Here is an 8,673-nt window from a genome sequence, read left to right on the forward strand (position 1 = left end):
ATTTGACCAACCTGAGACAAAGGAACGATGAATCGGTCACTGCCTTTATTTAGAGGTTCAGAGATGTCAAGAACCGGTGCTTTAGTCTGGTTCTATCTGCTTAGTAGCTTGCAGAGGTTGCCTTCCAATGATCCTGCCACACATCAAAGAGAAGTATGCTTCCCAAGAGTTCTACAGCATAGTCAGATGGCTAACAAGATGACAGGGGAGGCTAGACCGTATGAACAGAAGAGAAGCAACTTTCAGAAGAAAGTCAATTTCGTTGATTGCTCAGATACTTCTGATTCAGATAATGACCAGATGGTGGGATCGGCTGAATGGGTCCAGAACAACAAAAAGCCAATTTCATGTTCTTTTGGTAACAAAGAACTCGAGAAGTATGGGTTTGATATTACCAAGGCTGACAAGATCTTCGACCTGTTACTATCAGAGGGGCAGATCATAAGATCCTAATAGATCAAGAGTTGAAGAATATCAAGTACTGCAAGTGGCAAAATACAACGTCTCATGACACCAATGAGTGCAAAGTGTTTCGTCAGCAGATACAATCGGCTATAGAACAGGGTAGGCTCAAGTTTGAGACACTCAAAAAGCCGATGAAGATTGATGGGCATCCGTTTCCAGCAAACATGGTAGATGTTGGGAAGAAAGGAAACACACTATAAACAAATTGCTTACGTCGCAATCGGCCAAGGACTCTGGGGCTGTTGATCCCAAAGCTCAGATAACGGCCGATGAAGCCAAAGGCAAAGAGCCGCAAGAAAGAAGAATCGGCGGCACCTAAGAAGAAGGTCATGTCTCAGATGTTGCTGAACAAGTTCCAACGTGATCAAGAAAGGAGACAGTACAGAGAAGAGTCTGCACGACGACATGAGGGGCACTGGAGATGTCCTTTCTTTGTGTACTGTTGGGATGAAGGCTTGACTTTGCCGGCAGTGGATAACTGTCCAGAGTGCAACGGTTTCTACCGAGAAGACCGATCACATAAGAAGCCACGTTTTGACCAGAGGTCCCGAGGGCCGATCATCAGAGATAGAGAGGTGATGATAGGCGCATCTCTGTGCATGATCAGCTGGGGGGCAGGGTTTTAGTGCATGATCGGCTGGGGGGCAGGAGGAAGGATTTATGTTGATGAGCGGGTTGAACGAGTTGCTACTTCTCAAGTTTCAGATGAGTACCCACATCGCAGGGATCGAGAAAGAGAGCATATTCATGATAACATTGATCGGCCTCGATGGTGCCTAGGAAGTTTGACCAGATCGCAGAAGAGACGAGTTCAGAGGTTGCGTCAGATAGAGGCACTGGAAGAGGAAAGGAAGGATGCTCCTAGGAGAAGGGTCAAGTCAGAAGTTTGGCATGTCAAGCCAAAGGCCGATGAAGGGCAGCAATCAGGATCATCGGCCACGTCTATTAACATAGCTTCCATGCTTCTACGATCCAAGCAGTCGATTCCCCAAAACATTCTTAATGGATGAGTTCCTAGAAGATGAAGGGAAGTTGGGGCACGGGTTCACGTCAGCTGACGCTTTGGAAGAAGTAGACATTGGAGATGGAGATAGACCAAGGCCGATGTTTATTAGTGCTAAATTATTTCTTGAGTATAAGCAAGAGTTTGTGAAGCTGTTGAGGGAATAAAGATTATTTTGCTTGGGAATATTATGAAATGCTAGGTGTGGATGGTCTATTGTTGAGCATCGGTTGCCTATCAAACCTAGGTATCGGCCACATCAGCAAGGTTCAAGACAGTGTAATCCCAAGATCCTACCAGATATAAAGGCCGAGATCACGAAGTTAATAGAAGCAAAGTTCATCAGGCAGTGCAGATATGCGGAGTGGATATCCAATGTGGTTCATGTATACAAGAAGAACGGGAAACTACGTGTATGCATTGATTTCAGGAATCTCAACAAAGCTACGCCGATGGATGGTTACCCGATGCCAGTTGCCGATATGTTGGTGGATGATGCTGCAAGACATAAAGTGATCAGTTTCATGGATGTGAATGCCGGATATAATCAGATATTCATGGCTGCGGAAGACATTCAAAACTGCATTCAGATGTCCAGGGCATGTCGGTTTGTTCGAATGGATTGTCATGACTTTTGGATTGAAGAAAGCCGGAGCAACATACTAGAGAGCCATGAACTATTTTCCATGAGATCATCGGCAAGATTGTTGAGATTTACATTGATGATGTTGTGGTGAAATCCAAGGGGTATAGAACATTTGGCCGACCTACCCAAAGCTTTGGAATGTACCAGAAGACATGGATTGAAGATGAATCCTAACAAGTGTGCATTTGGTGTGTCGGCTGGTCAGTTCCTTGTGTTTATGGTTCATGAAAGAGGGATTGAGATTAGTTAGAAAACTATTGCAGCTATAAACAAAGTTGTGGCTCCGGAAACAAAAGTTGAACTTCAATCATTGATCGGCAAGATTAATTTTATTCGGAGATTTATTGCTAATCTATCTGGTAAAATACAGCTGTTCAGTCCTTTATTGAAGTTGAAGGCCGATCAGAAATTTGTATGGGGGAAGACAGCAAAAGGCATTGGATAAAATCAAGCAGTATCTAACATCGCCTCCTGTGTTGGTTCCACCACAAAAGCACAAGCCGTTTAAGTTATATTTATCGGCTGACGAACGTGCTATCGGATCGGCCCTTATTCAAGAGTACGAGGGAAAGAACATGTGATACATTTCATCAGTAGAAGACTCTTGGACGCTGAAACCAGGTATTCTCCTGTTGAAAGATTATGTATCTGCTTATACTTTTCTTGTACCAAGCTTAGACATTATCTGTTATCGGCTGAGTGTGTTGTAGTAAGCAAAGATGATGTTATTAAATACATGCTCTCGTTGTCGATTTTGAGTGGGATAATTGGAAAATGGATTCTGGCATTATCAAAATTTGATTTGAGAAATGAATCGGCTAAAGCGGTTAAAGGGCAAGTCATGGCCGATTTTGTTGTTCAACATTGTGGGCCAGAATTGGGAGTTGCTGATCTAGTTCCATGGACATTGTTCTTTGATGGTTCATCATGTGGAGTTGGTTCTGACATTGGTATTGTCTTGGTGTCGCCTCGGGGGGCAACATTTGAGTTGTCTTTTCCAATAAAAGCTAATGCTACCAACAATCAGGCTGAGTACCAGACTTTGCTTAAAGGAATTCGGCTATTGCAAGAGATCGGAGCTGATGCAGTAGAAATATTTGGGGATTCCATGTTAGTGGTCAATCAGTTGATCGGCATATATGAATGTAAAGATGATATTCTGCGGGTTTATCATGAAGAATGTTGCCGATTGCTGAGAGAATTAAAAAAAGTGACCATAGAACATGTACCCAAGCTTTACAACGGTGATGCTAATCAGCTGGCACAACATGCTTCTGGTTATTGACCGATGGAGCGGGTGATGACATTGGAATTGCATGCCGATGATTGGAGGAAAAAAAATTAGACTATTTGAAAAATCCCTCCAAGAAAGTAAGCCGAAGGGTCAGATTTCAAGCGACTAAATATGTGTTGCTTTAAGGAGAATTGTATTATCGAATGATTGATGGAGTTCTACTCAGATGCCTTGACAAAGAGGAGCTAAGGTCTTGATGGGAGAAATTCATGAGGGTGTCTGTGGTTCACATCAATCGGCGTACAAAATGAAGTGGGTAATCAGGAGAAACGGATACTTTTGGCCAACCATGTTAGAAGATTGCTTCACTTATTATAAAGGTTGTCGAGGCTGTCAGAAATTTGGCAATGTGCAGGGAGCACCGGCATAGGCTATGAATCCTATTATTAAGCCGTGGCCGTTCATAGGATGGGGAATTGACTTGATTGGACAAATTTATCAACCGTCCAGCAAGAATCACAAGCTCATACTGGTAGCAACCAATTATTTCACCAAATGGGTTGAAGCGATTCCTCTGAAGATAGTGACATCCAAAGAGATGATTGAATTTGTGAAGGTTGTTTATCGGTTTGGTACTCCGCCGATTATTACGACCGATCAAGGCAGTATGTTTATTTCAGAGGAGTTTGGAGAGTTTGCTGCGAGTCTGGGAATTAAATTGTTGAATTCGTCTCCGTATTATGCTCAGCCAATGGTCAGGTAGAAGCTTCCAATAAAGGGATCATTAGTTTATTAAGAGGAAAATTGAAGAACAGCCAAAGAAGTGGCACACGACTCTTAATGAAGGCTTTGTGGGCATACAAAATGTCTTGCCATAGGGCTACTAAAGTGTCTCCGTATCAGCTAGTTTATGGGCATGAGCTGTGCTTCCTTGGGAGACTCGACTTGGTTCCAGACGGATTATGTTTCAAGATCAGTTGACGACTGAAGATTATGCCACATTAATGAAGGATGAGTTGGAAGATTTGGCTGGGCAACGGAATGAACGCTCTCATTAATATCAAGGCTAACAAAGCTAGAGTTGGCCGATGGTATGATAAGAAAGTCAAAGCTAAATCTTTTGACCAAGGATATTTGGTGTGGAAACTAGTCTTGCCGATATGAACAAAGGATCCTAAATTCGGCAAGTGTCTCCAACGTGGGAAGGGCCATACAACATTAGTAGATGTGTTCCTGGGAATGCGTACATTCTGGAGACATTGGAAGGAGAAGAATTTTTCAGTGCACTTAATAGCAAGTATTTGAAGAAATATTACCCAAGTGTGTGGGTAGATGCATAGCCAATTACGTGAGAAGATCAGTTGATTTCAACATAGCCGATACAAAAAGGGTATCGCCTTTAGCGCAAAATAAGAAAAGACTTGACCGTATCGTAATACGTTCGAGTGTTTTCGTGGCTGTTGGCGCTCCTTAAGTACCCATTTTGTTATACAATTAGGAGAGATTTGATAAATTCTTCGGGATGATTCATGTACTAACCCGCCACTTGGCACCCGAACTTGACCATTTTCGATTTTGTCTTGGATTTTGGAGCATGTTGTATTTTGGCAGGAAATTGGACATTTTCGGAGATGTTTTGACGCATGGTCACAACTGCGCTAAGATGAGGAAAAGGAGAAGAACCCGCACGCGAAAGATGGAGCCGAGAGGGGCCAAAAAGAGCCCAGGCTGGCCGGCCTGGAGCCCTTTAGGCCGGCCAGCCTAGCCCATTTGAGGCCCAATCGGCCTCAGTTTTCGTCAGCGTGAAGTATTCGTCAACCCTAGCCTGTGTTTTACCAAAACCACCGACCATATCCGCCTATAAATACCCCGAAGCCGCCGTCAAAGAGGAGAATCGAGAGGGGATCTGGGAGGAAGCATCCAGAGATGATTTCCAGAGATCCATTCGAGTTAGACACAAGAGAAAGGCGACATCGGAGGCTTCATCATCCCTCGGCGCCACTGCAAGTTGGAGGACAGCAAGGGATCCATCCCTTGCCGGAGATTTCGTCACCATGATCGACTACGCTTCGCCTAGCTTCATGGGTAAAGTCCTCGTTTGTTCATGGGGTTGTAAGGAGATCTTGAGTTGTAATTGCCGAATCCTTTATGAGATTGATCTATCATGATTCTTGTTGATGATGCTCTGATGCTTAATAGTTCGCAACTTGGCTTGGGTTTGCTTTGCTCTTGCATGGTTTACTTAGATTACATCAACTATCATGTTCTTGTTGATTTGTTACCGATTATCCTCGTGTAGTGATAGTATGCGGGAGGGAAAGGTTTTGATCTTGGAACACACCTTTGGTAGATTAGATCCGTTCTTCGTTGCTTGGCGATTACATCTCTAGTGATCCTAGACCCTATGGACAAATGCTCTTCATATCTTGTGCACACACCTATCATTGCTCACTAGTCTAGATTAGATTAGATTGGTTAGATTAGACCTATTTCACACTCGATCACTCAATATAGATCTTTTACCAACATCATTAGTGCTTAGTTAGCATAGTAATACACTTGTTCCGTGGATTGATAAACCTTGGGGGAATACTCTAAGGGAAAAGCTACACGATCCGTGTGCTTGCGGTACATAAATTGGCGCTCTAAGGAGCGTCAACAAACTTTTCTGGCGCCGTTGCTGGGGAACAAGCGATTCTGCTACGTTTAACTTTGTCTTAATTTGTTGGTTACTAACACCTAACCTTTTCCCTAGAAAATTTTTGTTTTTTGTTTTTGTTTTGATTGTCTAGATGGCCCATCTCATTCAGCACGTGGAGGAAGGAGAAAAATCACTAAGGGATTATGCAAGCCTGCGATCGAAGGACTTCGACATGCAAAAATCAGATTCGGTGTTGCGAGCCACCGAGTACGAGATCAAGCCTCAAATCATCAAGATGGCAGCGGCAAACCCCTTTAGAGGAGATGAGACGGACAACCCATATAGACATATCAAGTGGTTCACAATGCTATGCAACACGGTACAACAAGACGGAGTTCCGCTAGCTTGGTTTAGATGGAATCTTTTCCCATACTCACTTGCGGAAGAAGCGAGAAGATGGTTTGCACTTGCATCCTTCGAGGTCAAAGGAAATTGGGATGACTTGATGAAGAAATTTTGCGAGCGGTTCTTTCCGTTAAGCAAGGTTCAATATATTCGGAAGCAAGTGATCAACTTCGCGCAAGGAGAAGAAGAAGGGATAGATCAAGCATGGGATAGATTCAAAGGATTGATTGAACAAGGACCGAAGCTCGGATTTTCCGGTGATGTACTCTTGCATACCTTTTATTTTTCCCTAACCCCCGAGTGCATGCAATTTGTTCAAATGTGTGCAGGAGGAGATCTCATGGAGAAAACACTCACGGAAGCCGCCCAACTCCTACAAAAAATCAGCAAGGGTGCGGCCATGCGAAGAGATTGGGAAAAAACGATGTTCGGCAAGCTCCGAGGAAGAATCTCAAGTGCGGGTGCTTGCTGGAATTTTCAGAAAAGAGACATCGGAGTGAGGGAAGAACAACCGAACCATGGGAAAGTCATAGAGACAAACCACGATGAAGAAGCATTGATCCGGAGTGCAACGAAAGACGACCCGGAAAAGAAAGGAAGAACCTTGGGCACCGCCAAATCGCTAAGGGAATTCGAGCAAATGGATTGGATACCAATTGACTTCGAAAGATTGTTCGACAAAGCAAGACCGCATCCAAATCAGCGAGGAATGGCGAAGGTGATAGCGGAAGACTTTCCGCCAGATAATCACATGGGATATACATTTGGCAAGGAATCGGCCGATGATATTATTCGGAAACTTTTTGAAGAAAAAGAGGAAGAGATTGACTTGGACGAAGTGCTGGAGGTCAAAAGGATCATGGGAGTGAAATCGGAATCATCACCCTACGCGCACATAGCCCAAGTATATGCGATTAGAAGCGATCAAGGTGAAGGTAATCCATCACCCACACCTCATGTTGATTGCATGATAGACGGAATAAAATATTGCAATGTTCTATGTGACGTTGGCGCTCATGTTAGTGTGATGAGTTCCAAGGTTTATGATATGCTTTTTAACGAAACACCGAACCAAGATGCTACAATCATTAAATTGATCATAGGAGATGGTAGATTAATCAAACCGCTAGGAGTGCTTATAAATCTAAAAGTTACTATAGCGGGTAAAGAAATTCCTACCGACTTTTTTGTGATTAATGCTAGTGATGATGAACATGAAAGCATAATCCTTGGAAAACCCTTTCTCAAATTAGTAAATGCTATTCTAGATGTTGGAAAAGGGACTGTCACTTTTGATCTAGATGGAGAGAAGCGCACTTTCGAATTTCATTCAAAACCGTCTCATGCTTCAACTCTACCTCTTGATAACGAAAGGGTAGAGAGCATTCGTTTCATTGAACGAGGATGCTCAAGATGATCAAGATGGAGAGTTAGTGGAAACAACGGAAGAGTTGAAGCCGCAACACTGGAATTTGGAGGAAGAAAAATTTGAAGACATTGGAGAATTAGATCAAGAAGAGGATGGTGAGCCTGATATTGAGATGAAGCCACTCCCAAGGGATTGAAATATGAATTCTTGGGAGATGGCAAGACTTTCCCGGTGATTGTTAGCGACGAATTGAGCCCGGAAGAGATGGAGAAGTTGCTGAATTTATTAAAGAAGCACAAAAAGGTGATCGGCTACTTGATTAATGACTTGAAAGGTATTAGCCCCGCTTTTTGCACACATCGTATACAACTCGAGGAGCAATACAAGCTGGTCATAGAGCATCAAAGAAGGTTGAGCCATGCTATGTGTGATGTGGTGAAGAAGGAGGTTATCAAATTGTTGAATGCCGGAATAATATACCCCGTGCCACATAGTGAATGGGTAAGCCCCGTGCATTGTGTTCCAAAGAAAGGAGGACTCATGGTTGTGAAAAATGAGAAGGAGCAATTGATACCGCAAAGAACCATCACGGGATGGAGGATGTGCATCGATTATAGAAAATTGAATAAGGCAACGAGGAAGGATCATTTTCCACTACCATTCATTGACGAGATGCTAGAAAGGTTGGCAAATCATTCACACTTTTGTTACCTTGATGGATACTCGGGATTCTTCCAAATACCTATTCATCCGGATGATCAACATAAGACCACATTTACTTGCCCGTATGGAACTTTTGCATATCGGAGGATGCCTTTTGGATTGTGCAATGCGCCTGCTTCTTTTCAAAGGTGCATGATGGCTATATTTTCATATTTCATAGAAGAGATTATGGAGGTATTCATGGATG

Source organism: Panicum virgatum, chromosome 9N (assembly GCF_016808335.1).
Source record: "Panicum virgatum strain AP13 chromosome 9N, P.virgatum_v5, whole genome shotgun sequence".
NCBI classification, from domain to species: domain Eukaryota; kingdom Viridiplantae; phylum Streptophyta; class Magnoliopsida; order Poales; family Poaceae; genus Panicum; species Panicum virgatum.